This window comes from Nycticebus coucang, chromosome 5 (assembly GCF_027406575.1).
Source record: "Nycticebus coucang isolate mNycCou1 chromosome 5, mNycCou1.pri, whole genome shotgun sequence".
Lineage (NCBI taxonomy): Eukaryota > Metazoa > Chordata > Mammalia > Primates > Lorisidae > Nycticebus > Nycticebus coucang.
Genome location: NC_069784.1, coordinates 22916476 through 22943776, shown reverse-complemented (window position 1 = coordinate 22943776; position 27301 = coordinate 22916476). Strand labels below are relative to the sequence as shown.

At 43.8% G+C, this 27301-nt stretch overlaps 1 protein-coding gene across 1 annotated transcript in view; it reads left to right on the top strand.

Moving 5' to 3' along the window:
* The first annotated feature begins 4128 nt into the window (after positions 1 to 4128).
* Positions 4129 to 27301, top strand: part of TGFBR3 (transforming growth factor beta receptor 3) — a 211905-nt gene continuing 188732 nt past the window's right edge. The window contains exon 1 of the mRNA XM_053591992.1: positions 4129 to 4396. The gene's annotated coding sequence lies outside the window, so the exon portion shown is untranslated. The remainder of the gene's footprint in view (positions 4397 to 27301) is intronic.

Sequence of the window (27301 nt, the reverse complement as noted above, 5' to 3'; positions counted from 1 at the left end):
TTACTGGGCGAAAGGAATCTATTTTCATGTGGTGGTTGGTGATGGGGTAATATTTCTTCTAAACAAACTTCTGTTTTTGTCTTTTGAAAGTTTTGAAGAATTAAGCTTGAAAAATAGGTGGCTCTCTCTCTGTGGGTGGAAGGGGGCTCACTTTCACCTGTAGCACAGAGGAGAGGTTCAGAGCATAGCCTCTGAGCCCGGCTCTGCTTCCGGGCTCTGTCACTTGCTGGGTGTGTGATGCTGGGCAGGTTACCTAAGCTTTCTGTGCATCATTTTCTAATCTGTAAAATAAGGTTGATAGAGCTGTTCTAAGGATCTAAGTAGTTAACAATGATAAAGTGTGAAGCCTGTGCTAAGTAACGTATTAGTACTTGTTAACAAAGAAAGAAAACAATGAGATGCGTTTGCTAATGATGTGGCCTTTCAGAAAATTGAGGTGTTTGGCGCTATAAGGACTCAGGGTAGAGTTAGTGACGTGAATGAGTTATTATGAATTTGTTCAGTTTTCTGCTAATCAACAGAATCTGAGACATACCACAGAATAAGAGTCACTGTAACCTTGTGGGGCCACATATACAGGAGTGGTTCCTTTTGGGAAATACAGCCTTAGTCAATCACTGAGGTTTTCTACTGTCAAACACTTCTTTTTTTTTTTTTTTGGAGACAAGGTGTTGCTCTGTTGCCCAGGATGGAGTGCAGTGGCATGACCATAACTCATGGCAACCTCAAACTCTTGGGCTTAAGCAATCCTCCTGCCTCAGCCTCCCAAAGTGCTGGGATTACAGGTATGAGCCACCTTGCCTGGCTTGCTATCAAACATTTTTTATGCAAATGAGATAAGGTGCAACTCTTTATTTTCCCATTGTGCTTATAATTCTCTTTGAAAAAAATTAGAGAAAATGACTAGAGCACCACCGAAAGGAAGCTGGTAGCTTATGGTAAAAGAGGACCCATTCCCTTAGACATTGGTTAATACCTCCATTAATAAAAGTCAGGGGAACACTTTTTTTAGAGCTTTGCTTGGGAACTAAAAATTTACATTTATTGCTATATGCTTTAGGTATCTGGGTTTCTGCTAATACTGCCACATTGTAATATAAAGATTTAAAGAATGGAACTGGGTGTGGTGACTTATGTTTGTAATCTCAGTGACTAAAGAAACTGAGGCAGGAGGATCACGTGGGGCCTGGAATTGGAGACTAGACAGGGCAATGTTGTGAGACCCTGTCACTAAAAAAATGAAAAACAAAATTAGCTGGGCCTGGTGGCATGGGCCTGTAGTCACTAGTTATTTGAAAGGCTGCAAGAGGATAGGCTTGAGCCAGGAGTTGGAGGTTGCAGTGAGCTATGATAGCCCATTACACTCTAGTCTGAGTGATAGGGTAAGACCTTGTCTCAAAAAAAGAGAGAGGGAGACAGAGAGACAGAGAACATACCTCTATAGACATTGTTAGGTTTGTAAAAACTGATGTAATTTCTTATGTTTGTCTAAGTCAACTACTAAACTAAATAGCCCTGAATTAAATTTGTGAAACTTTTGGTGGCAGGTAGTACAGCCTGGTAGTTGAGGACTTGGGCTTCCAGCTAGATGGGTAAGTTTGAGTTCTGGCCCTTTTACTTATGAGCTATATCATCTTGGCAAGTTATAAGTGTGTACATAGGCTTGTACATAGCCTTGGAGGGCTGTGAGAAGTAAACGTGCCCTTCCTGGCATGAAGCCATTGTTCAACATATCAGGCTACTATTGTGAATCCAGTTCCACTTTTTGTCTTTTTGTAGACAGAGTCTCTCTGTCGCTTGGGTAGAGAATAGGGGCATCATCTTAGATCACTGCAACTTCAAACTTCTGAGCTCAAGAGATCCTTCTACTCAGGCTCCCACGTAGCTGAGACTGTAGGTGTATACCATCATGCCTGGCTAACTTTTTTCCTATTTTTTGTGGAGACAGGGTCTCGCTGATGCTTAGGTTGGTTTCAAACTTTTGGTCTCAAGTGATTGTCCTGCCTCAGTCTCTTAAAGTGCTAGGATTATAGATATGAGCCACCACACCTGCCAGCCTTTAACCACTCTTTAAAGACAAGATACTCTCAAACTGGGCACAGTGGTGTGTGCTCATAGTTTCAGCTACTCCAAACTCCAGAGGCTGAGATGGGAGGATCTCTTGAGCCCAGAAATTTGAGGGCAACATAGCAAAGCAAGATCTCTTCTCAACCACCCCCCCAACAAAAAATAAAACAAAACAAACAAACACAACCCAAGAAAAACAGAGAAGACATTCCTAAATTATCTAGGATTTGGCTCCTCTCTTTTTTTCTACCATGTCATTTTATTTGGAAAACTTCAATATGATTGATACATTTAAATGTGCGATTAAATATTTACACCCAGTTCAAGTGTTCATGTCTGCACTTGAAACTAAGACTTGATAACCTGAGGCATGAATACTATGTAATTGAGTCTAGGAGAAATCTTGAGGTCCCAAATTTAGAGAGACTGCATGAATGCTGAGGCTAACTCCATCTGGACTGTTTACCAGGGCATTATGCCTATTTGATTCTAAATGCCTAGCTCAAGTCTTTCACTCAATTGGTACCCAGTAAATTTTGGTAAGGAACGAATGATTCATTAGGAGGTTTCTGCAGTAATCCAGGTGATCAATGACATTTGACCTTTGTGAACAAATCTCCCATCTGGTGGATTCTCTTTATTTTTTTTTTTTTTGTAGAGACAGAGTCTCACTTTATGGCCCTCGGTAGAGTGCCGTGGCCTCACCCAGCTCACAGCAACCTCCAACTCCTGGGCTTAAGCGATTCTCTTGCCTCAGCCCCCCAAGTAGCTGGGACTACAGGCGCCCGCCACAATGCCCGGCTATTTTTTTGGTTGCAGTTTGGCTGGGGCCGGGTTTGAACCCGCCACCCTGGGTATATGGGACCGGCGCCCTATCGACTGAGCCACAGGCGCTGCCCAGGATTCTCTTGTATGTATAAGATTCTCTAGGTATAAAAGAAAGGTTGATATTCCTGTTCTCTCAAGTTCTAATAACATTCTAATAACTTTCCAAATCATAATGTAAGTCATACTATAAGAAGCCGCTCCATTCTAGTGTCCAACATATAAAAGGCCCAGGACCATAGCCCTTTAGAACTGGAAGAGCTCTCCAGGGCCTAAGCCAACCCTTCATTTTAAGGAGAAAACTGAGCCGGGAAAAATTTAAGCCATTTATGTAAGATCCCACAGTGAGGATTGAAGTGTGGTCTCCGAAACCCCAGTCAGGCCACGGTCATTTCACCCGCCTGCATGTAAGACCCTGTCCTGTCATTTCAGTAGATCTTTTAATAGAGAAACGGGGGTGGGGCATACAGGAGCATCAAAGTGGTGTTCTGATTCCTGCACTCAGGTCTCGCAGGGTACGGTTCACAGGCACGTGCCCGCAGGACCACGCACTGCTAACTGTTACCCAACCTCAGGGTAACGCCAGTAATGCTGACCCAGCTCCATTATTTGTATTAATTTTTTTTAGCTAGCAGGGGAAATGTCTGGGTAATGCACTCTCAGCTGTTAAGGGAGGAAGAGGTAAGACTCCGCAGGCCGGAGCGCCCACCAGCAGAGCACGATAGACCGGGACTGGAGGTTGGGAACAAACAAACAAGGACAGAACGAACGCCTTCGAGGCGGTGGGGAAGAGGGTGTGATCAGATTATCTGAGGTTTCAGAATTTTTACAGCAGGACCACTAAAGACAAATAAAAACCCGACTCTGTCCAGAGAGCCCTGGAAAGTTTGAAGGACCTAGTCTGAAGGAGAGTGTTCCTGCAGCTCGCGCTGTCCCCGGGACAGGGGACCCCAGCCGCCGCCTCCACCTGGGCGCGCCAAGCCCGGCAGCACCCCGAGCTGCTGCTCCGCTCGCTTCCTCGGCCAGAAGGGAAACGTAGGCTGGAGCGGCGCTCGGGGCTCATCCATCAGCGGAGAGGCAGAGGGGAGGAGAGAGGAGGCGGGAGGCGGGAGGAGGCGTTTCTGGGCGGCCGGGAGCCCCCGCCGGGGCCGGCCGAGCAGCGCGCCCTTCCCCCCGCGCGCTGATTGCTGCGGCGTCCTGCCCGTCCCCGCCCGCGTGTGTGTGAGCGGCAGCGAGCGCGCCCGGGCGGCCCGATGGGGTAATCGAGGGTTTCGGGGACGCCGAGCGGCACTTTCCTCTCCCCAGCGCGTGAGGGAGGGCAGTCGGCGGCTCTAGCGCCCGGCCACTTTCCCTGCGCGATTCCGCGAGCTCCCTGCAGGAGGAGAAAGTCCCCGGCGGGTCCGGATGGCGTAGTCGCGGCCGCCGCGCGCTGGGCGGGGAAAGTTTGCTCTGCGCTCCTCGGACTCGCCGCGAGTGGGTCTCCGCTCCACACGCCGCCTGCGAGGTACGTGCCGGCCCAGCCCCGCTCGGGCGGTGCAGGCGTCCCCGTGCCCGTGGTGCCTGCTTCCCGCCCGGGACCTCCGGGCTCGGGAGGGCGACCCTGGCCCGCACCGAGGAGCGGGGACCTGCGTGCCTGGCGGTGCGCGGCTCCCTGGGCGATGCGCCCCGTGGGGAGGAGCAGTCCACGCCCGCCCTCGCTCTTGCTCTCCGCGGCTGCGTTTGACCCCTGCGGGGCTCGCCGACCACGTCCCTCCCGGCGCGTGACAGCGTCGCCGGGGAAGGTTTGTTGTGGGTCTGCGCTCAGTCGCAGGGGCCGAGACTGCGGATCCCGGGTTCGCGCCCCGGCTGGGGTTGCGCTCCCCGCTGGCCGCGCCCTCGGGGTGCCTTGCGGGCGGCGCCGCACGCTGCAGCCCGGAGCCCGGGCCGAGAACGCGCCCCCTTTATTTTGAAGGCTCTCTTGTTGTGTTAATTTGATTAAGACAAATTTAGAAATCTTGGACTGTTGCTGGAAGAATCTGCTTGCAAACGTGTGCTTATTAGGGCATTTGCCCCGCTTTCCAGAATCGCACGGTGCAGAGAGCTAGGGTGTCACGCGTGAGTTACCTTGGCAGAGTAGAACTTCATGGATCTGGAGTCCACACAAGAAGCTGGGAGAAGAAATTCGCTCCATTTCTCTAGCTGCGAAGTGGGGATATTAGTACTGGCCTCCTAAGGTTGCTGTGAGGACTGGATGATTTAATACGTGCGCGGTGCTAGAACCGTGCCCGGCCCGAGTCAGCTCCGCACGGTGTCCGCGCCGCTCGCCCTGCGTGGCTGGAGAAGCGCGGCGGCTGAGATGGGGAACCAGACTCTTCTGAGTTCCATCTCCCTTCCAAGGACGCAGCGTCTGGAGAGGAGACAAGTCTCCACACGTAGTAGAAACACTTGTAACACCTTTTAGTCTTCCTGAAATGGTACTCAGACTGCAGTTACTTTGGTGTCAACTCAGTTGCTCCTTTTGGGTAGTAATAACAGCTAACGTTTATTGAGTCCATAGCTGGTGCACTTTAGGTTCACACTAACTCTGTGGTACGGATAAGAGGTTAATATAGGAAGATACTAGAGGTTAAGTTACTTGCCCAAGATCTCACACAACTTCGTGAGTTCTGGCTCCAGTGGACAGCAGCAAGTAGTCAGATTTATGTACACACAGGTGTACACTCAGATGTGTGTGCCTTCAGTCCGGGGATCTCCCCCCATCCAGCAGCTTCCTACGTGAGCTGAACACGTATCTCTTGAAACACAAATACTATAGCTGTGGTTTATTTAGGGGATTATATGTACTTATCAAGGTGGCAAATAACAGCTCCTTTGGAACTGGCCCCCAATAATTATAAATATAATTCTGACTTTCATTAATTAATATGGATCTTTATTCTTAATTTCTTTTGTTAATTTTCCAGATATTGTTGATCACCATTACTTGGCTTCCTTAGGAAACAGCTTGGGGTTGGCACAGGAGGCAGGGAAATAATTCTTACCCCCTTAAGGGCTATTAAAATGAAATTGATTTCATGCCATTGTGTCCTTAAAGGATGTTGCTGTGTTTCTTGGTATTCTCTGCTTTTGGCTTTAATTCTGCATTGTTCAGTGTTTCAAGGCTTCAGCTTTTTTTTTTTTTTCCTTTCAGTTTGTCTTTGTCATTTGTCAACTTTAGTTTTTCCTGTTTTGATGGAATCTGACCATTCCATGGCAGCTTTGCTTAACAACTGTTGATTTCAGCTTATATTTTTAAATACAAAAATCACCAACATACTTTTGAACCCCAGGACTTCAAAGGCAATCCCTGGGGAATTCATTGTTATTTTGACATTAGTCAATAGGGGGAGCACAACACACTATTGATATGTATAAGGCCCATAAATTGGTTTTTGGAGTATTAAACATACATTTGGAAGTGGAAAGTGTTGTGGCTTTATCTAGCAAAATAACCAGCTTGTTTCCTGAGTTTACAGTGGAAAAGTGGATTTAGTTTCAGCTGATTAAAATAAGAATGACCTTGAAGACAGGGCCTAAATATTGGACATAGGTATGTCAAGAACTCTGTGATAGCCGGACAGATACTAAATACACACACGTGTAGTTTTCTCAATTTGTTTTCTTTAAGAGGTATGTAAAATAATTTAATGTGGGTTGAATAGCATTTCAAGTTATCTAGGAGAACTGGCAATTCAGAGAAATCATTGCGAATTCTTTCGTAATAATCCTCATTTGTCTTTTGTAGAAAACTGGATATAATGACTTTGTTCTCTGAGGTTGGTGTGTTCAAGTTGGCCTGTCATTTTCGTCTTTCATTAGCATCTTCCAAATGTAAGACAATAAGGGATTGTTAATTCTAAATAATGGCACTTCTATTAACGGTGCATTCCTCAGAGGCTTATATTTTAATATAACAATAGCTTGGAAATATATTTGGTGGGATATGTCTGTGGACACTCGTACAAATATAAACAATACTTCAGAAGCAACATGCTTGGGAAAATCAGTCAAACTGACTTTTTAAAAAAGTTCAATTTTTGTCTGCAGTTTTATAGGCCAGTTTCCTTTCTTGTTCACGTAGTATTGATTTACCTTTTTTCATTTACCAAGTGAGGGTCCAGTGGATCCTATTTTAAAATAATTTTCAAACGTAGTCACTTCTTTCTAGATTGGCATTTATTTAGGATCCTGTTTCGTTTAATCTTGTTTCCTCATTTGGCAGACATTTCTCAACCCCCACCTCCCTAATAGGTTTATTGTTTCTGGTCTTAAAGTTTGGCAAATTAGCTGTCCTCATTCAGCCCTCTGATAGCTGGGGGCCAAGATAGCTTAACATTGCCTAGGGTTTCTTTTGGAAAGCATTTAAGGATTTGACAAAATTGGTTCACTAGAAGGAAACTATTGTCCCATTTTTTTTCAGACTCTAAGGAATTAATCTTTCCCCTTTGCATGCAAACTTGGTTGTAACTTGTAAAAGTCAGGTGACTGCTTGTTTTTCTGAGGGCACAATCTGAGCCCAGAATCATTTGTCCTTTGAGTTTTAAGGTGAACACTACTGACTTCTTTAGTATATAAGTAATGACCAATTTCCTTGGATTGTAAATCTGTGAAAGGTCCTGACTTTACATTTTAAGATACGACAGTTAGAATTTAGAGAACAGCTGTGTAAGTAGTGATATTGCTTTAATACTTTTCCTGGGTAATTCTGCTCTGTGGTCATTTTGTATTAATCTGTTCTTGATAATTCATTTGGAAATGCATTTTTCCTGTCTTTTCAATAACATTGGATGAAAAATTATAATTGTTGGACTTATTAGAGGACAGTCTTCTTTTTTAACTCTTAACAGTTTTTTAAATTTTTTTTTTGAGACAGAGTCTCACTATGTCGCCCTGGGTAGAGTGCTGTGGCATCACAGCTCACAGCAACCTCCAATTCTTGGGCTCAAGCAATTCTCTTGTCTCAGCCTCCCAAGTAGCTGGGACTACAGGCTCCTGCCACAACAGCCAGCTATTTTTGTTGTTGTTGTTGTTGTTATTGTTGTCATTGTTGTTAGCAGGCCCTGGCCGCGAGCCCTGGTGTATGTGGCTGGCACCCTAACCACTGAGCTATGGGCACTAAACCCTCTTAACGTTTTTTTTTTTTTGCAGTTGTTTTTTTTTTTTGGCAGGGGCTGGGTTTGAACCTGCCACCTCCCGCATATGAGGCCAGCGCCCTACTCCTTTGAGTCACAGGTGCTACCCCCTCTTAAGGGTTTTTAAAAAGTGATTTTGTTACCATTTCAGTCAGTCCATTGGAGCACTTTTCTTCTTTTCAAATTATTTAAATTTTTATTTTAATTAATTTTTTGAGACAGAATCTCACTCTATCACCTTGGGTAGAATGCCATGGCATCATCATAACTCATCCAACTTCAAAATCTTGGGCTCAACTGATCCTCTTACTTCAGCCTCCCTAGGAGCTGGGACTACACACCTGCTAGTTTTTCCACTTTTAATAGAGATGGAGGAACTCCTGAGTTTAAGCAATGCACTTACCTCAGCCTCTCAAAGTGCTGGGGTTACAGGTAGGAGCCATCGCCCCAGCCTAAATAATTTTTTTAATTTCAAAAATGCTAACTACTTTTTGAAATTTACATAACCTGAGTTAGATAACTCTTTTTAGAGGTATTTAACTTAAAAGCCATCTTGCATTGCCACAGGGAATAAGGATAATTTGGAAGGTAAGGGTGAAGGTAGGTTATGTGAAAAGCTGCTGTTTAACAAATAACAGTGAGTCTTTAACAGATTGAATGAAGGTGTTCCTGTAGTTAGAGAAAATTTGGTGAACCAAGATCCATCCTAGTACTTTATGTGGTTCCACATCTTCAGAGTAACATTGTTTCTTTTATAGCATTTCATAAAATATAAGATGTTGCAATTTTTTTTTTTTTTTTTTGGTCAAGCTGAAATAAATCAAGACAGGTTGGAAGGGCCTCACAGAAAGGATCTAGGTCCATTTCCTGGGCTCTGTCCAGTTCTTTAGATTTCTTGGTTTATATCTTTTGAAATGGCACCTCTGTTTGCTTACTGACATTGTGTTTTATTTTCTCTGCTTGCAAAGTCCTTGCTTAAGATTTAGCACAGATTTCTAAGCATTCTTCTACTCCACCTTGGAGAGTAATCATTTTGATCTCTTGGTCTCAACCAAGATGTGTGTTTAAAGCAACATTAGTATAAATTCTGCACGAGGCTACTTTCATTTGGACTTTATTCTTCATTTTGTTTAGTCTTCAATTTTCTAGACCAAAGATCTTTAATAGGCTGACAACTATTTATGAGAGGTGGTGACTATATTTAAAATGGAAGGCCTGGAACAAAAGCCCCAGAACCATACCTCCAGGCCATCCTGATGCATCCTGCTGAAGATAATTATGGGGGCTGAGGGAAGGTTAATGTCTGGTGTTTCTGAGGTGATTTCTTTGTGCTGAAAGCTTCCAGGCTGGGAAGAGGACTCAGTAATATGTAAAGTTCATTTAAAAAAAATCAATTAATGAATTAACTTTAGCATAAAGATAATTTCAACATGATCATTTTTATAATTTAATATGAAATGGCTATCAGATTAATAATTTAGAATGAAATCTGAAATATTAGCTCTATCTCCACTCTAAGAAAAAGGATTATGCAGAAGCCTACACTCTTCCTGCCTCTTGGATACTGGAGTAGGAGTGAAAGGGGCCTTTGGTTTTGGGTGCTGTTTTCAGGAGGACAGAGCACCTGCTGACAGGTGTTTTTCTGTCCTTCCAAGCACATAATTCATTTCTCTGGTATATGCTGATGGTCAGTTTTTTGTGTGTAAAATTGCTGATGGATCATTTGTAAAAACACATTTAGTTGATTAGTCTCTGAAAAAAAATGACCTTTAGAGAACAGTCTTTACAGATACTAGTCCTTGAGCGTTCCTGTTGATCTGATTGTCTTGGGAGCAGGTCTGCAGTTTTGCAGGCATGGTGACTAACCACCACTGATGGGCAAGAACACCAGATGGGCTGGGTGCAGGGTCTAGCAGAACTTTGGATTTCTTTTTTAATTTTTATCATACTATTTTCATAATGGAAACTTGATGAATACTTAATTCCATTTGGTGAGTGAAAATAATCCCTTTTGGGAGTATCACTTTGTTAGCATATTCAGTGATTTATGCATTTTGACAGTATGCTATTGGTCTTTGGATGCAAAAATACACTGGTGGCTATTTGCAAATTTCATTTTATAATTAGCTAACTGTATGATAATTGTTGGAGTAGAATTTGGCTTTTTTTCATATTTGGAAGGTTATTTGAAGTGAAATAAATTTTACTCACAAAGCTTTGTAGTCATGGGGTCCCCTAAGTACTTCTTTGTGGTACTCACAGTTGTTATTTGTCGTATTTATTTATTTTGAGACAGAGTCTCACTTTGTTACCGTCAGTAGAGTGCTGTCGCATTATAGCTCACAGCAACCTCCAACTCTTGGCTCAAGCAATCTCTTGCCTCAGCCGGCTGAGTAGCTGGGCGTACAGGCACCTGCCATCATGCCTGCTACTTTTGGAGACAGGGTCTCTCTTTGGCTCAGGCTGGTCTTGAACTCCTGAGCTCAAGCAATTTACCTGCCTCAGCCTCCCAGAGTGATGGGATGACAGGCATGAGCCACTGCACCCAGTCAGTGTTTTTTCTTTACTTACAAAACATGCTCAAAGATAAAACTCAAGCGTCCGTAAAGAATAAATATTTCCTTAGCCTTTGTGCAGTTGTCTGGCATATCACATTCAACCTTGAGGGAAAGCACTGCTGACTCATTACATACATTTTGCATCATCTCAGGGGAAGGTCTTCCCTATGTGTGTGGGAGAAGTTTCTGATCTTCTAAATGGGCTTGTTTACTATTGTTGGTCTTTCTCTGTTCGCCAAAGACTTTCTGAGCAGACAATTCCTATTAGTTTCCTTATATTTGAGACTTTAGAGAGAGATTTGTTGCTTGTATTTGTGACATACCATGTAAATTATGAAAAACCACTCAGGCTAACAAGTCATTTTGTAAAGAGACCTGTCTTTTTGTTTTTAATCCACCATATACATTATTCATTAGAACTGCCTGATACAATTGGTTGTACCGTGTTTCCCACGCAGGAGCCAGGGGAAGGATGAACTACTTGTTACATTTCACATTTTTCCGTGTTTATGCCTTTTTCAGTTTGTGGCATCTTTATTTTACCTTTAGAGTGGTTGCTTTCTAAGATGTTCAAGGTTTTAATTTCATTTAGTGTGTGGGCTAAATAGGGAGGTTTCCTGTAGAACCAGTTCTACTAAATTCTTGAAAATGCCTGTAGAAAATACCCCTGTGGGAAATAGCCCTGTGGATACCACGCTGGGTAGGGTTTTTGGTAATGTTTGAATGGGGGAAGCTGAACACTAAGCAGGATTCCACTTTGTTTAAATTGGTAGAGAGGCAGAGAAAGTGAGAGGGCTATCTGATTTGTTGGGAGAAAATGCACCTTTGCATAATAATAAGGGATTAAATGTTTTCATTGGAATTAATATGTATTTCCAGTAGGTACATAGGTAAGAGGTTTGCAAAAGAAATTTTGCTAAGGTTGAGATTCTGTAGTTGGCAACTCTTATAACCCCGAAGATCCTGTTCTCTAAAGCCAGGAAAAAGCAGTCTGCTTCCAATTATGTATCACACACACAAAAAAAAAAAAAAGTAAAATTAAGCCAAGAAAAATGATCATTTGGGAGTTGGGTTGCTTTTTTACAGAGGTTAAAGGAGAAAGGACTATAAGCACACATTCGAAGGAATCTGCTGGTTTTTCTGTTGGCTTTCAGATTTTTCTTAAGCACTCTGTATTGGAAAGTCAGAATAATTTTAGGATTCAAGACTTTCTCCTCCTTTGGCTCTTTTTTTGTTTCTCAGAGAGCAAGTAGAAGAGCATTTAGGCTGCATCTGCTGACGCTAGGGGTTGGCGCCCAGTGTTCTGAGACCCAGCTGGAGTTTTCCTGATGCCTTCTGTGTGAATAGTGTCACATCTGGGTGCATAGCCTCATGTTTGGTAATAAACACACACATACACACACACACACACATATATTTGTTTATTTATCTATTTATTTTTTGAGACAGAGTCTCACTATGTTGCCCTGGGTAGAGTGCTGTAGCATCACAGCTCACAGCAACCTCAAGCTCTGGGGCTTAAGCGATTCTCTTGCCTCAGCTTCCCAAGTAGCTGGGACTACAGGCGCCCACCATAACACCCAGCTATTTTTTTTGTTGCAGTTGTCATTGTTGTTTGGCAGGCCCGGGCTGGGTTCAAACCCGCCAGCTCTGTTGTATGTGGCTGGCGCCCTAGCTGCTGAGCTACAGGTGCTGAGCCATAGCTGTATTTTTTGTTACACTTTTTACCATGCTTTGAACTGTAGTCCCTGCTGCTTTGCAGCATTCTGCTGCTGGAGAGAAACCAGGGATGCCAGCGTGAGCAGGGCAGGGAGGTGAGAAGTCTAAGGAGTTGGACTGTGTGTGGGTGAGCACTGGCCCCAGCACCTGTCAGAAGCGACCAGCCTTTCTCAAAGCCTGCTGCTAGTTTCAGGATTAGTGGTCCCGTGAGACCTAGGTGTCAACTAGGAAGACTGCTCTCCACCGCCAGAAGATCACCCAGCAGGTGTTAGTTCCTGCTTCTCACACCTTCCACCTCCACGGTGTTGAATAAGACTTTCCTGGTGGCACAGGGCCTTTGATGACATGTAGTCTCTTCGGGGCCAGGGGTGTTTCAGCCGTTGCTTCTGTTCTTCTCACCTGCCGTTCACTGCGCATGCAGGGCAGAGCCTCCCCCGGCCCTGGCCCGCCGTGCGGTGAGCGGGCGCCAGAGGAGCTGCAGCGGGCCAAGTGCCCGCTGCTTCCAGTCAGCGTCTTCACCCTCCGCCCCCTGACCGACTGGTGCTTTACTTTCCCTCGCATTTTAGTTTTTTGGTTTCCTTGCGACTGGTTCTCCCCATTTCCCCTTGTGTCCCGCATCCCTCTTCTGTCGTCTTTTTCAATGCTTGACCCCTTCCTGCTGGCATTCGCGGGCTTCCCTTTCCCTTCCTTCCTCTTCTCGCCCTCCCCTCTCCTCCTCTGTTCTCCCCTCCCCTTCTTTTCTCTTCCCTCTCCTCCTTTCTTCTCCTCTCCCCTCTTTTTTTTTATCACTACGTCACCCTGGGTAGAGTGCAGTAGCATCACAGCTCACAGCAACCTCCAACTCCTGGGCTTAAGCGATTCTCTTGCCTCAGCCTCCCAAGTAGCTGGGGCTACAGGCACCTGCCACAACGCCCGGCTATACATTTTTTGTTGTTGTTGTAGTTGTTATTGTTGTTTAGCAGGCCCCGGTCGGGTTTGAACCCGCCAGCCCCAGTGTATGTGGCTGGGACCCTAACCACTGAGCCTTTTGTTTTTTTGAGACAGAGTCTTACTTTGTCACCCTCGGTAGAATGTCAGGGCATCAAAGCTCGCAGCAACCTCAAACTCCTGGGCTCAAGTGATCCTCTTGCCTCAGCCTTCCCAGTAGCCAGGACTACAGGCACCTGCCACAAAGCCTGGCTAGTTTTTCTATTTTTAGTAGAGATGGGGTCTCACTCTTGCTCAGGCTAGTCTTGAACTCCTGAACCTGCCTTGGTCTCCCAGACTGCTAGGATTACAGGTGTGAGCCACCGTGCCTGGCCCTGTTCTGTAGGTCTTTCTGTTAGAAGTGAGTCCAAACCGCAACCTTTCCTTCCCATCTTTGTGGTGGCCCCCTGTTTACTGGTCTAGGCTCTCTCTGTTGCCAGCTCTGCTGGTGAAGCTTTACATGCTTCTCCTGGTAGGTGTTTGTTTTTCTAGCTCATGAAAACTGCTTTCTTCCCCTGGAAGACTGTGGACCTTCCCGGAGCAGGACTGACTTGTACCATCTTTGTATGCTGTAGCATGGGTCTGGTTTGTAGTATGTGTTTGTCAGACTGAATTCTTCAACTCAGTTCCACTTCAGTTAAAGATTTAAGGAATGGCTCATTGCCTGTGGCTCAAGTGGCTAAGGCACCAGCCATATACACCTGAGTTGGCGGATTTGAATCCAGCCTGGGCCTGCCAAACAACAAGGATGGCTACAACCAAAAGAAAACCCAGGTGTTCTGGCAGGCACCTGTAGTCCCAACTACTTGGGAGGCAGAGGTAGGAGACTCGCTTGAACCCAGGAGTTGGAGGTTGCTGGCAGCTGTGATGCCACGGCACTCTACCCAGGGCGACAGCTTGAGGCTCTGTCTCAAAAAAAAAAAAAAAAAGATTTAAGGAATGATCAGGCTTATGGTTGCTATAAATTATATCCATAAGAAGATATGGTAAATCAACTCAGAATCACTGAGTTTAGGGTTAGAGTGGGGCTTAGAATAATTGTCTGTAAGTCCTTCTATGGAAGAGAGCAGCCAGACAGGTTAGGACTCAGGGGTGTCCAACCTGCAATCTGGAGGCCACATGCTGGTTATTTGAGGACTGTTTTGCTTATCTGTAGTTGGATATCGAGAACATATGCAAGGACTCTTTTTTGGCTCATCAGCTTTTGTTAACATTTGTGGGCTTAATGTGTGTGGCTCAAGGCAACTCTTATTATTCCAATTTATGGCAGCGAAGAAAAATGGTTGGACACCTCTGGTGGTCTGCTCAAGCTCACACAGATAGGGAGCAGTATTTCTCTCCTGGCCCCTCTGCAATTAGTCTCCACCCAATAGCCAGAATCATTATCCTTGGAAGACCTAAGTCAGATCCCATCATTCCTTTGCTTTCAATGCTCTCTTCTTTTCTTTCTCAGAGTAAAAGCCAAAATGCTTACAGTGAGGGTAGAGCGACTCCTGTGGCTCAAAGGGGTAGGGCGCCGGCCCCATATGCCAGAGGTGGGGGGTTCAAACCCAGCCCTGGCCAAAAACTGCAAAAAAAAAAAAAAAAAAAAAAAAAAACCCCAAAACGAAATGCTTACAGTGATCTGTCCAGCCCTGCACACCCAGCCTACCACTTCCATGCCCATTACCTCTTTGAAGTCCCTCCTGTGCTCTAGCTGCTTTCTGTCCCCTGAGTGTGCTGGACACGCTCTGCCTCAGGGCCTTTGCACATGCTGTTCCCTTTGCTTGGAGTATTTTTCTCTCCAGAGAAAATATCTACAAAGTTCACTTCCTATGGGTCCTTACTCTGAACAGAAACAAACCAAGCCAGAGACCTACAGACATACTCCTTTCTCTCTTCTCTGTTTTATTTGTTTATTTTTAAGCATTTATCTATATATGTCTTGTTTATATTGTCTCCCTGACTAGAATGTAAGCTCCATCAGGGCTGAAATCTTTCTGTTTTGTTCCCTGTTGAAACCTCATAACTACAACAGTCCTGGCATGGAGCAGACTTTACATAAATATTTGTTGAATGAATAAATGAATGAGAAGAAGAAAGAGTGTATAGATTTCCTATAGCTCCTGTTATATGTGTACTCAGGGCATTATAAGGAGAAAATTAGGCCAGAAGATGCCTCAGCCTATGAACCCAGGACTTGGATGTCTAAGGGGGGAGGATTGCTTGGCCCAGGAATTAGAGGATTATACTATTGTACTTCAGCCTGGGTGACAGAGTGAGACCCTGTCTCTAAAAAGAAGGGGGGTGGGGAACATCAGCTTTGTCTGGAAAAAGAATCTGGTTTCCTTCCTTCCTTCCTTCCTTTCTTCCTTCCTTCCTTCCTTCCTTCCTTCCTTCCTTCCTTCCTTCCTTCCTTCCTTCCTTCCTTCCTTCCTTCCTTCCTTCCTTCCTTCCTCCCTCCTCCCTCCCTTCCTTCCTTCTTGCTCTGACACCCAGGCTAGAGTGCAGTAGCATCATCATAGCTCACTGCAACCCCAAACTTCTGGCCTCAAGCGATTTTCTTGCCTCAGCCTCCTGAACAGCTGGGACTATAGGTGCTTGCCACAATGCCCATTTAATTTTTCTATTTTTTGTAGAGACGGGGTCTTGCTCTTGCTCAGGCTAGTTCGAACGCCTGAACTTAAGTGGGCAGTCCTGCCTCGGCCTCCCAGAATGCTAGAATTACAGGCGTGAGGCACCTGTCCTGGCCCCAAGAATCTGATTTGTAAAAGCCTCACTTGAGACTAGATTAACAGGCGTCCTCAAACTTTTTAAACAGGGGGCCAATTCACTGTCCCTGAGACTGTTGGAGGGCTTGACTATAGTTAAAAAAAACAAAACAAAACTATGAACAAATTCCTATACACACTGCACATATCTTATTTTGAAGTAAAAAACAAAATGGGTACAAATACAATTCACACCACTTCATGTGGCCCGCAGGCCGCAGTTTGAGGACACCTGGACTAGAACATTAACCTCTTTTTCATTGGCTGACCTGAAACAGCCACCTGGGCTTTCCCCAGCATTAAAGTGGTTTGGGAAGACTCCTGTGTTATCTCCAGAAGGCATGGACTTGCTGTGGTTTCTCTCTGCTTGTGGTTTGCCCACTAACTCGTCAGGCTACCAAGCTGAAAAGGAAACAGAGCTTAATGAAGTGAGCTCAGATATGGGAAAGAGGGGCAGAATGTCCCTGGGGCCTTGACATCTTCCTTGATTCTGGGCGCTCCTTGGCTTGCTCAAGGTACCTTCCAGAGTTGCCTTGCTTGGGGGTTGTGCCCTAAGGAACAGTCTGGAGATTGCCGGACTCTTGAATTTTGCTTTGATGTTCTGATTTGTTTGTAAAGAAATGTTAATTTTAGGCAAAAAGGACTTGGGAGAAAGGATTTTTAAAATTGAATGACTGTCTGGGCGGCGCCTGTGGCTCAGTCGGTAAAGGCCCCATATACCGAGGGTGGAGGGTTCGAACTCGGCCCCGGCTGAACTGCAAACCAAAGGATGGCTGGGTGTTGTGGTGGGCGCCTGTGGTCCCAGCTACTCTGGAGGCTGAGGCAAGAGAATCGCTTAAGCCCAGGAGTTGGAGGTTGCTGTGAGCTGTGTGAGGCCACGGCACTCTACCGAGGGCGATAAAGTGAGACTCTGTCTCTACAAAAAAAAAAAAAAAATTGAATGACTGTCTTAATTTCGAAATGAAGTTTAATCCTTCTCAACATAGAAAGGATTGTAATTGAAGTTATTGCTGGGACCTGTCAGTGGTATAAGTGAGGAGTCAAGACTGGTAGAACCTGGTCTTGTGAAATCAATAACTTAAATCCAAGGGGCAGTAAATTCATTACTGAAGAAGTGTCAGATTCTTCAGAGTAGAGGTTATGTGGAATGAAGAGCATAATTTATATTAATGCAGTTGTAGAGTTAATTTGCCTCCCTCTGTTCTTACTACAGTAACATCTGCATGCTTCCTTCAGAGCTCTCCTCTTCAGGACAGGAAGCCCAGCCAAGGAAGTAAAAAGACTTGGGAGGAAGTTATTTTCCATTTATAAATTTAACAGTATAATTTAACCCTGGATTCAAATTGAAAAAAAAAAAATTATCTTGAATGGAGCTGAGTTATCAATGACTAGTTAAAAATAATCATGGCTACCATTTCCTGAACCCTAACAACCTACTAGGTTTTAAGTGCTTTATATATTATTAATTTGTTTAATTGTCATAACAACCCCATGAAGAAGAGAAAATTATATTGCTTGAAAGAGTTTGGGCAGGGATTTGAACTTGGGTGAGACCTCACACTTTCCACTACATATTATTGTACGCTGCTCCGAGGCGGTGTGAAGTGTGCTATCACCTCAGGGCCTTTGCACCTGCTCTCCCCATTGCCTGAAATGCATATTTTATATTTGTTGTCTGTCTTTCCCATTAGAAGGCAAACTCCATGAAAATAGGGATGTATTCAGTGTGCCCAGCTCCCTGAACCATGCCCAGCATATGGTAGGTGGTAATAAATGTTAAGTGAATAAATGACATTAAGCTAAAACTGCCGATCAAGCTTTGCTACTCTGGTTTCAGAACAGAGTAACTTGTCCCTTGTATCAGAGCTTGTCAAACTGCCCACCACCAGAAGGTGGCTGTCCACGCAGGGCCAGCTAGTGGTTTAGTGATCACACATAGTCCCTGCCTTTCTTGGGAAGTCAGCTGTTTCTGGAGGAACTTCTGTATGCAGTGGTTCAGAGCATGGGCTGTGGAATTACACAGACTTGGGCTCAAATCCTGGTGCCGGGACTTACTAGCTGGTGCCTTGGGGTTGCTTAGCATTCTGAAGCCTTATTTTTTTCACTATAAAATGGAGTAAAGGGCATCTGTCTCCTGGTTGGTGAGAAGACTGAATGAGAAATTGTGAAGCACACAGTAGGTGCTCAAGAGATAGTAAGTGGGACATTTTTGGGGGTCGCAAGAAAGTAAGGGTGTTAGTCTCTAATACAGTGTTTTTCAGCCTTTTTTTTTTTTTTTTTAAATCTCACAGCATGCTTGAAGCTATAAAACTTCTGCGGCTCACTTAAATTATGTTGATCAGTTTGGTGTGGTGACTCATGCCTGTAACCCTAGCACTCTGAGAGGACAGTGTGGGTGGAATGCTGAGCTCAAGAGTTTGGGACCAGCCTGAGCAAAGTGAGAACCCATCTCTACCAAAAATAGAAAAATTAGTGGGGTGTTGTGGCAGGTACCTGTAGTCCCACCTACTCGGGAGGCTGAGGCAGGAGGAGTGCTTGAGCACAAGAGTTTGAGGTTGCAGTGAGCTATGATGCCACAGCACTGTACTGAGGGTGACAAAGTAAAACTCTGTCGCAAAAAAAAATTATGTCGATCAAAAAATGAGTTAAAAAAAATATGCTTACTATGCTTTGAACTTCTTTAGAAAATAATTTAATTAATGTCTTTAAAAATTTTTGTGGCACACCCAAGATCCTTTCACGGCACCCCAGTGTGCCACAGCACACCGGTTGAAAGTCACTGCTCTAATAGGAAGAGGAACAAGTACAAACACTTGAAGGCAAGAGAATAATCACAAAGCAGCATGTGGAGGAATCTTGGCTTAGCTACTAACTAGCTGTGTAACAGTGGGTCGGTCATTAAGCCTTGCTACTACTTGGTTTGCTAATCTGTAAAGTTACAGGGTTGGAGTAGATGTTATCTGTTTCTAACATTCTGAGTTGGCTCTGAGTAGATGATAACAAATTACATATAAAATGCTGAGGAGACAGTGTTCACAGTGGGATGGGATTAATCAAAAGTGGCTTTGGGAATGAGGTAAGGAGAATGAATAGAGTTCCTGGACTTCAAGGGATAGCAGGTTTTGATCAAAATGGGCAGATCTGACAAAATTCAGGTTTTGTGTGTGCTTACATACTGAAATCATTTAAATGCAGTTAGATACTGCATTTAAAATTGTTTGTTTATGTAAGTTATACCTTAAAAATAGTTAATGTAGTGTTTTATTTATTTTTATGTTGTTGATGATTTGGGAGTAATATTTCCCAGTTTTGTTAAGTTATTCCTACTAGCCAATGATCATGCTTTTCAGATTTCCACAAACGTGTCTGTAGTCTCATTTTCTAAAGAGGGATTCAGGATCGTTAGTCTATATAATGACAATTCGAAGTAAGGTATAGTATAAAAGATTTCTTTTTCTGACTACAAAGACTCAGAAGAGATAAAATAAAAGATTTTCTTATTTAATCACTTCATGTTAGAGATGAAGTAAGACCAAGACCAAAATGTGTTGATGGTAGAATTCCTGCCTTATGTTCCTTTGAGGATGCCTGCAGGTTTTTTTTTTTTCTTTTGAGACAAGAGTGTCACTGTGTTGCCCTCAGTAAAGTGCCATGGCATCAGAGCTCACAGCAACCTTAAACTCTTAAGCAATTCTCTTGCCTCAGCCTCCCAAGTAGCTGGGATTACAGGTGCCCGCCACAACGCCCAGCTATTTTTATTTTTTGGTTGTAGTTGTCATTGTTTGGCAGGCCCAGGCTGGATTTGAACCCACCAGCTCCCGTATATGTGGCTGGCACTCTAGCTGCTGAGCTACAGGAGCTGAGCCCTGCAGTTTTTTCTTATTTATTGGGTTGTCATTTGATATTGAGAAATGTTCTAATAATTTATCATTGTTCCATACTATTTTTATCTAATGTGCACAAGGATTATTTCATACTGCTATCCATTATGGCACCTTCATTGAATGCCCGCTACAAGCCAAGTATAGGTATACTGCGGTCTATCTGTCTTACTGGAGTTAATAGACCAGTGGAAAAGCCATATCTGGAGGAAATAATTGCACAAACATTAATCTGCAGAGTTGAATTGCACTACATTCCAGTGTCCAAAGTTTGACTTCATCTGAGGGAATCAGAGGAGGTTTCCTGAAAGAAGTAAGGCTTCTGCTAGGTTGTAGAGATGATAGAAAGTGGCTGTCTTACTGGAGCCATGGAGAGATGTTGAGTTCCAGGACAGTGAACATTGCTTCTGAAAGGTGAGGACTTGGCCCTTTTGTGGGACAGAATTGACACTATTCTGGCTGACACTATTCTGGCCTGCACAGTGGATGAGTTTAGACTAAATGGACATGTAAAGAGTTTTGGTCTTTATCCTGATAGCAGTGGGCAACCACTGAAAGGTTTTATTATTATTATTATTTTTGAGACAGAGTCTCAAGCTGTTGCCCTGGGTAGAGTGCTGTGGCGTCACAGCTCACAGCAACCTCAAACTCTTGGGCTTAAGCCATTCTCTTCCTTCAGCCTCCCAAGTAGCTGGGATTACAGGTACCTGCCATAACACCTGGCTATTTTTTTTTTGTTGCAGTTGTCATTGTTGTTTAGCTGGCTTGGGCCGGGTTTGAACCCACCAGCCAGCCTGGGTGTATGTGGCCAGCACCCTATCCACTGAGCTATGGGCGCCACCAGCCACTGAGAGGTTTTAATTCTCAATGTTTCCCATGCCTGGGCTGTTCAACCCATTCCTTATCTGATTATATGAGTTAAATAATTGAAATGTATCTATTGAGCGCCTCCTCTCATTCCAGAGGAATAATTTGTACTGGAAGTCAGTGAGAAGGAAAAAAAACCCAGCTTAATTGTAATTAGCACAGTGTCTATTGCTAGAGTGTTTTTCTGAATTCATATATTTGCAGAATCCCTGATTAATGTCTACTAGAAGTGTAAGAGATACAGCTTCCCTAAAGCTTTTTTCAAGACCTTCTTTCAATGCCCAGGTGCTTGCTAGGGCTTGAGTATGATAACAATTGACCTGAGAATATTCAGATGTGTTGAATTTTGCAAGAATAATTAAGCTTCCTGATTTCAACCCTTACAATCACATCTGATTCCTCATTCTAGGTAGCTTGGGTGGTTTGATGGCAGTGCCAGGCTAAGTTCTGCAGTCAGCTCCTTGCTAATCCCTGCAGCTAATTAAGGAATCATAAAATAGAATTGTGGAGGGCTATGCAGACAGATCCTGTAACTTATACCAGAAATATTGAGGCAGTAGCTTCACTACCCTTTAAACAGCTTTGCAACATTGTGACTATCTTTAGAACTCTTTTTTTTTTTTTGGAGACAGAGTCTCAAGCTGTCCCCTGGGTAGAGTGCTGTGGCGTCACAGCTCACAGCAACCTCAAACTCTTTGAGCTTAAGGAATTATCTTGCCTCAGCCTCCTAAGTATCTGGGACCACAGTGCCCACCACAATGCTCAGCTATTTTTTGGTTGTAGTTGTCATTGTTGTTTGGCAGGGTTCGAACCCACCAGCTCTGGTGTATGTGGCTCATGCCCTAGCCTCTGAACTACAGGCGCTGAGCCTAGAACTCATATTGAATTTGGAATCATCATTTTTTGGTGATGGAAGGACTTTTAGAAATTCTAAATGATAAAATCTAGTCTCAAAATTATTCTAAAACTTGCTATAAACTGCTATTTATATTATCTTGCTACTAGTGATTATTTTTTTCTGAGAGTCTAGCTGTATTTTAACCATAAAAGCACCAATGACTATTATTTATTTAAAATGATTTGTGTGGGCCACGTATTATTTTAGGTGCCATCCCCATATTGTATCTCATATATAATCAAAATATTGTTACTGGCCAGATGTAGTGCCTCACACCTGTAATCTTGTCACTTTGGAAGACCAAGGCAGTTTGGGAAGATCACTTGAGGCCAGGAGTTCGAGATCAGCCTAAGCAGGATAGCCAGACCCTGTAGTAGTCCCAGCTACTTGGGAGACTAAAGGACGCTAAAGTGGATGGATTACTTGAGGCTGCTGTGAGCTGTGATTGCATCACTGTATTCACCTGGGAAATAGAATGAGACCTTATCTCTAAAAAAACAAAAAAATTACCACCCTTTTATAGATGAGGGAGTCATGGAGGCTAAATGACTTGTCCACTGTAGCACAGCTGGGTGAACCAGGTTCTCTATTAATTCTAGCTTAAAAGCAGATGGTCTTATAAAAGATAAACAACAAAAATCTTTGTATGCAAAAATCTTATATGTGAAAAGGGGATTTTTAGAGTATTGCAAGAGTGTGTGGAAAATCCATCCTACTTTGTGAATTTGAACAAAACATGGTCTTTTACAACCTTGTGAAATGTATTCATGCCCAGTCTCCCCTTTTTGCCGTATTTTGCTTTTAACCATTGCATACCAGTACAGGAGGATGTCAGGGACTGACCCTACCGTTGTTTTGTTTTTGTGTGTTTGTTTATGTGGGACAACAAACATAAAACATCAGTGGGTCGAGGACCCTCCCTCTGCTTCTCCCCACGCCCCCTGACTGTTATGTGAGCGGTTTTTAAGAATTGACTGAAGTTCAGCCCCAGGTAGAAATCGAGAATGCTGGGGCCAGCATGTTGATCATGCTCTCAGCCTAGAGTGAGAGTGGGCCGGGCCCCTTCAGGGCAGCTTTGTCTTTTATTTTGGTCTAATCTACTGTAAGAATTTGAATCTTCACACAGCAGCTCTGAAGATGTGCAGTATGGAGCAGGCCGAGGGGAGCTCAGCTTCTCTGCTCACCGCTGCTTATTCTCCATGGCTTCCGCCTCCCCCATGCCTACCAGTACAGGTAGTTCAAGGGTATTCTTTCTCCTTTCTTTTCCTGCCAATGGCAGCCATAGCATGTTGGGACCTTAATTAACCTCAGGCTTCAGGACAATAAATCTCCCTAGTAGAAACAGCCTGCTAATGGTAGATAATGATAGCTTTAATATGGTACATGTATAATCTCATTTGATTCTTGCAATAACCCTGTGATGTAGGTAAGTTTAGTTTGTTATTACTCCTTACAAAGGAAGAAACTGAACCACCATTATGATCTAGGCTTTGTCTTTTATTTTGGTCTAATCTACTGTAAGAATTTGAACTGATCTATGTATCTGACCTCCCTTTAGTCTGTTCTCCATGCAGTGTCGAGGGAAATCTTTTATTTTTATTTCAGAATATCATGGGGGTACAAATGTTTTGGTTACATAAATTGCTTTCATACAGTTTGAGTCAAAGTTCTAGTGTGCCCATCACACTTACAGGTGCACATATATATAAATATGTATGCACACAGATAGTGTGCATGGTCCTGTTTAAAAACCCGATCTGATCACACTGTTCTCTTTGAAACTTCTCCTTTTCTGTTTTTTTTTTTTTTTCTGGCTCTGCAGCCTTGCTCCTTCCAGTGCTGGGGGTCTGTGGTTTCCTCTATCAGTAGCGTCCTTCCTCATCTGATCTTTTAAATTTCTGCTTATCTTCAGGTTGCAGATACTTTTCCTTTAGAGCTCTTATCATACAGTGTAATTCCAAATTTGTGATTATTTGTCCATCTGTCTCACTAGACTTTAAGCCTATGAGTGCAAAGAGCATGTCTCTTTGTTCATTATATCCCCGTTGCCTGGCAGAGTAAGCAACAAAGACAGATTTGTTGAACAAAGAAATGAAGCTCAGGAAATTAAATGTCTTGCCTTAAGCAGTCACTGATACCAGCTAGACCATACGTTCCACAATTGCTGGATATTTAGGCCCTTTTTTCACTGAAGTATCCCTGGCATCTTGAACAGTGCTGGGCACATGGGAGTAAATATTTGATGGGTATTGATTGCGCTTGGATGTAATTCCAAAGATTTCTTATATCTAGAACTTTTTCCCTTTTTGTGCCAAGGCAAAAATGGGGATTTGGAATTATCGGATTTTCCTGTGTAATAGAGAAATCTGAGAGTTGCTGTTGTGACTCAGGAAGGTGGCTTTGCTTTCTCTGCGTCCAGGTCTTACAGGGCATCCAGATGTCATCATACAAACAACAGTATCTGTCCTGCATCCTGTATGCCCCCTTTTTATAGGTTGCCAAGCTAGATATTGGTGTTATCCATCTGCCTTTCTTCTAAACCAGTGGTTCTCAACCTTCCTAATGCCGCGATCCTTTAATACAGTTCCTCATGTTGTGACCCCCAACCATAAGATTATTTTCATTGCTACTAAAAATAATTTTCTGGTTGGGGTCACCAGAACAAGAGGAAGTGCATTAAAGGGTTGTGGCATTGGGAAGGTTGAGAACAGTGGTTCTGAACCTTCCCAATCAACCATCAACATGTTATCGCCATCAGAATAATTCCTCTAACAGGAGGTGTCCAACCTTTTTTCTGCCACACATTGGAAGAATAAAAGTTGTCTTGGGCCACACGTTAAATACACAAACACTGATGAAAGCTGATGAGCAAAAGAAAAGGCCCATGCAGACTCTTCTTGCCACTACAGATAAGCAAAACAGTCCCCAAGTAATCTGCATGCCCCTCGCCCCCTGCAGATTGGGTGTTGGACACCCTACAACTCTACCAGCTTTTATTTAACCATGTGTAGACTTTGCTGGGTATTTCTCCCAAAAATTCACTTAAGTGGCAGAGAAGAAACATTTTAATGATCTGTTAGGAAACCATTACATGTTTAAGGTACCAGAAACTCAGGTGCTATTTACTATTTGAGTTTAGGCATTGGTAATCTTTAAATTCCTCTCCATCTATCGCTGGCCTTAGGAAGTTCTCATGTGTTGAATATTTTCCTGATTTTGTTTTCTTCTCCTGATTGGGGGGAAGGGAGCGTCAACATTAGGATACGATAAGGCACAGGTTTGTATTTTCAGAGAACTTTGAGGTTAGCAGTATCAAGGAGTTTTTTTTTTTTTTAGAGACAGAGTCTCATTTTGTCGCCCTGGGTAAAGTGCCATTGTGTCACAGCTCACAGCAACCAGCTCTTGGGCTTAGGCGATTCTCTTGCCTCAGCCTCCTGAGTAGCTGGGACTACAGGCACCCACCACAACACCCGGCTATTTTTTGTTGCAGTTTGGCCTGGGTTGGGTTCGAACCTGCCAGCCTCGGTATATGGGACTGGTGCCCTACTCACTGACCCACAGGCACCTCCCAATTTATTATTGCTGGTATCCATCTTCCTGAAGTCAAGGCATAGTTGTGATCAGTTGGAACCAGTTATGATTTGTGCAGAGTGCAGGTCAAGATGGAACGTCTGGCAGCTGTGGTAGGCTTCCCCCTCTCCTGGAAAAAAGGTTCTGTTTTCAGAAATTGAATGTTGAGGTGAGAGCTGGTTCCCTGTTTGTGGGGACAGATCTGAGGCTGAGAGGTTGAATGGTAGTCATGTGAAGAGCACTATCTTGGCCTTGACTTGTGTTATTTTAGGCAAGTGTTGGTCTTGGGGTTTGTGGCTCCTCTTTTCCAATAAAACCATGTTCATAACTTCCAGTTTTATATGTTATTCAATACATTAATATGTCTTTAGTATGCTATTTTTTTAACTGAAAAATTGATCAGCTGCAAGTTAGTGGTGATTTAGTGCTATTTCTGAATCATCTCCTGGACATAGACAGGCATGTGAACCATCTAAGGGGACGTCAGTACTTTTTTCTTACTTGTTCTTATCCTGTTGCCAGAAATCACCCTCATTTTGCCACAGATGTCCTCTAAGATAGAGCAACATTTGCTCTTTAAAAAATTCTCACCCCAGGGACTGTTTTTCCCAGCCAGTTCCTTTTGAACACTGGTTTTACCTGTGATGTTTTAAAGGCTTTATTTCGGTAGGTTTTCCAGCTAATCCAGGTCTTTATCTGTGTACTCTAGGCAAGGTGGGGCGGCATGCTCAGTTCAGTGTCCTCAGAAATAAATACGAGGGAACTCGGAAATTAGCAGAGTCAGTAGTACGTTCATCTTTTGCTTTTTAACCCATGAAGCTCTCACTCAGAATTTTGTTGTTAATTTGTACATACAAAGCATTCTCATATCCTTTGAATGGAACCCATTGCTTTGAAATGGGGGCAAAATGGCCATTACACAGTAGACCCCCAATTGTTCTTTCCTGATCTCAGAGGACCTAATTGCTATTTCTTTTTTTTTTTTGTAGAGACAGAGTCTCACTTTATGGCCCTCAGGTAGAGTGCCGTGGCATCACACAGCTCACAGCAACCTCCAACTCCTGGGCTTAAGTGATTCTCCTGCCTCAGCCTCCCGAGCAGCTGGGACTACAGGCACCCGCCACAACGCACCCGCCACAACCAAAAAATTGGTTGCAGTTTGGCCGGGGCTGGGTTTGAACCCGCCACCCTCGGTGTATGGGGTCGGCGCCCTACCAACTGAGCCACAGGCGCCGCCCCCAATTGCTATTTCTAAAGGAAGCATTTAGTTCACGAAGTCCAGAGATTGAGTGAGATCAGAAAGTCAGGGCCAGGAGTCCCTGCTCTTTGCAGAAGAAAGATGAATTTGTATTTCCCTGATTTTATTTCAAAGCTACAACTTTTCAGCAGTCTTTAGTCATCCATCAATTCTTCTAGGTAGAGAACCAACCCCTCAGCTGTGTGTCCAGGCACTGATGTGTCCAAGTCGTGGCTCAAACTGGAGTTCAACTGAGTGGGAAGGACACGCTCCCCTTTTTCTTCTCCTCTGCATCGGGAGCCTGTCACCGCACTGGGAAGATTAGACAGAAACTCTCTGCAGTTTATTTTCCTTTCAAACAAGTTACACTATAGAGGGACTCTTACACTAAGAGAAGAAAAGCTCCCTCTTTGTTACAAACAGCAGTGTGTAGTTTCAACTTGCCTTGGACTTCCTCGGAGATGTTTTAAGATCCGGTGTAAACTTGCTGTGGTTTGCCTTTGGGCACCAAACTGTTTAGCTTGGCTCTATTATATCTGTAATTGCTGCATTTTAATAATTGCCCAATATTCTTGTCAGCAATTTGCAGTTTATATTTTTAATAGAACCATTTGCCTTTCTTTTCCACAGGTTCATTCAGACCTGGTTTAAGCCCCTGGATCGACACAGTGCAGTCCCCCAGACCCTCTGCAGCTGTGGGCCCTGGTGGCGCAGGCTCCTTACATGCTCCCATAAGTTTCACACGGCTCACAGTTTATGCACCCCATAAAAATCCTCTGAGAAGCCATCTTCTGAGATCTTCTGATAATGTAT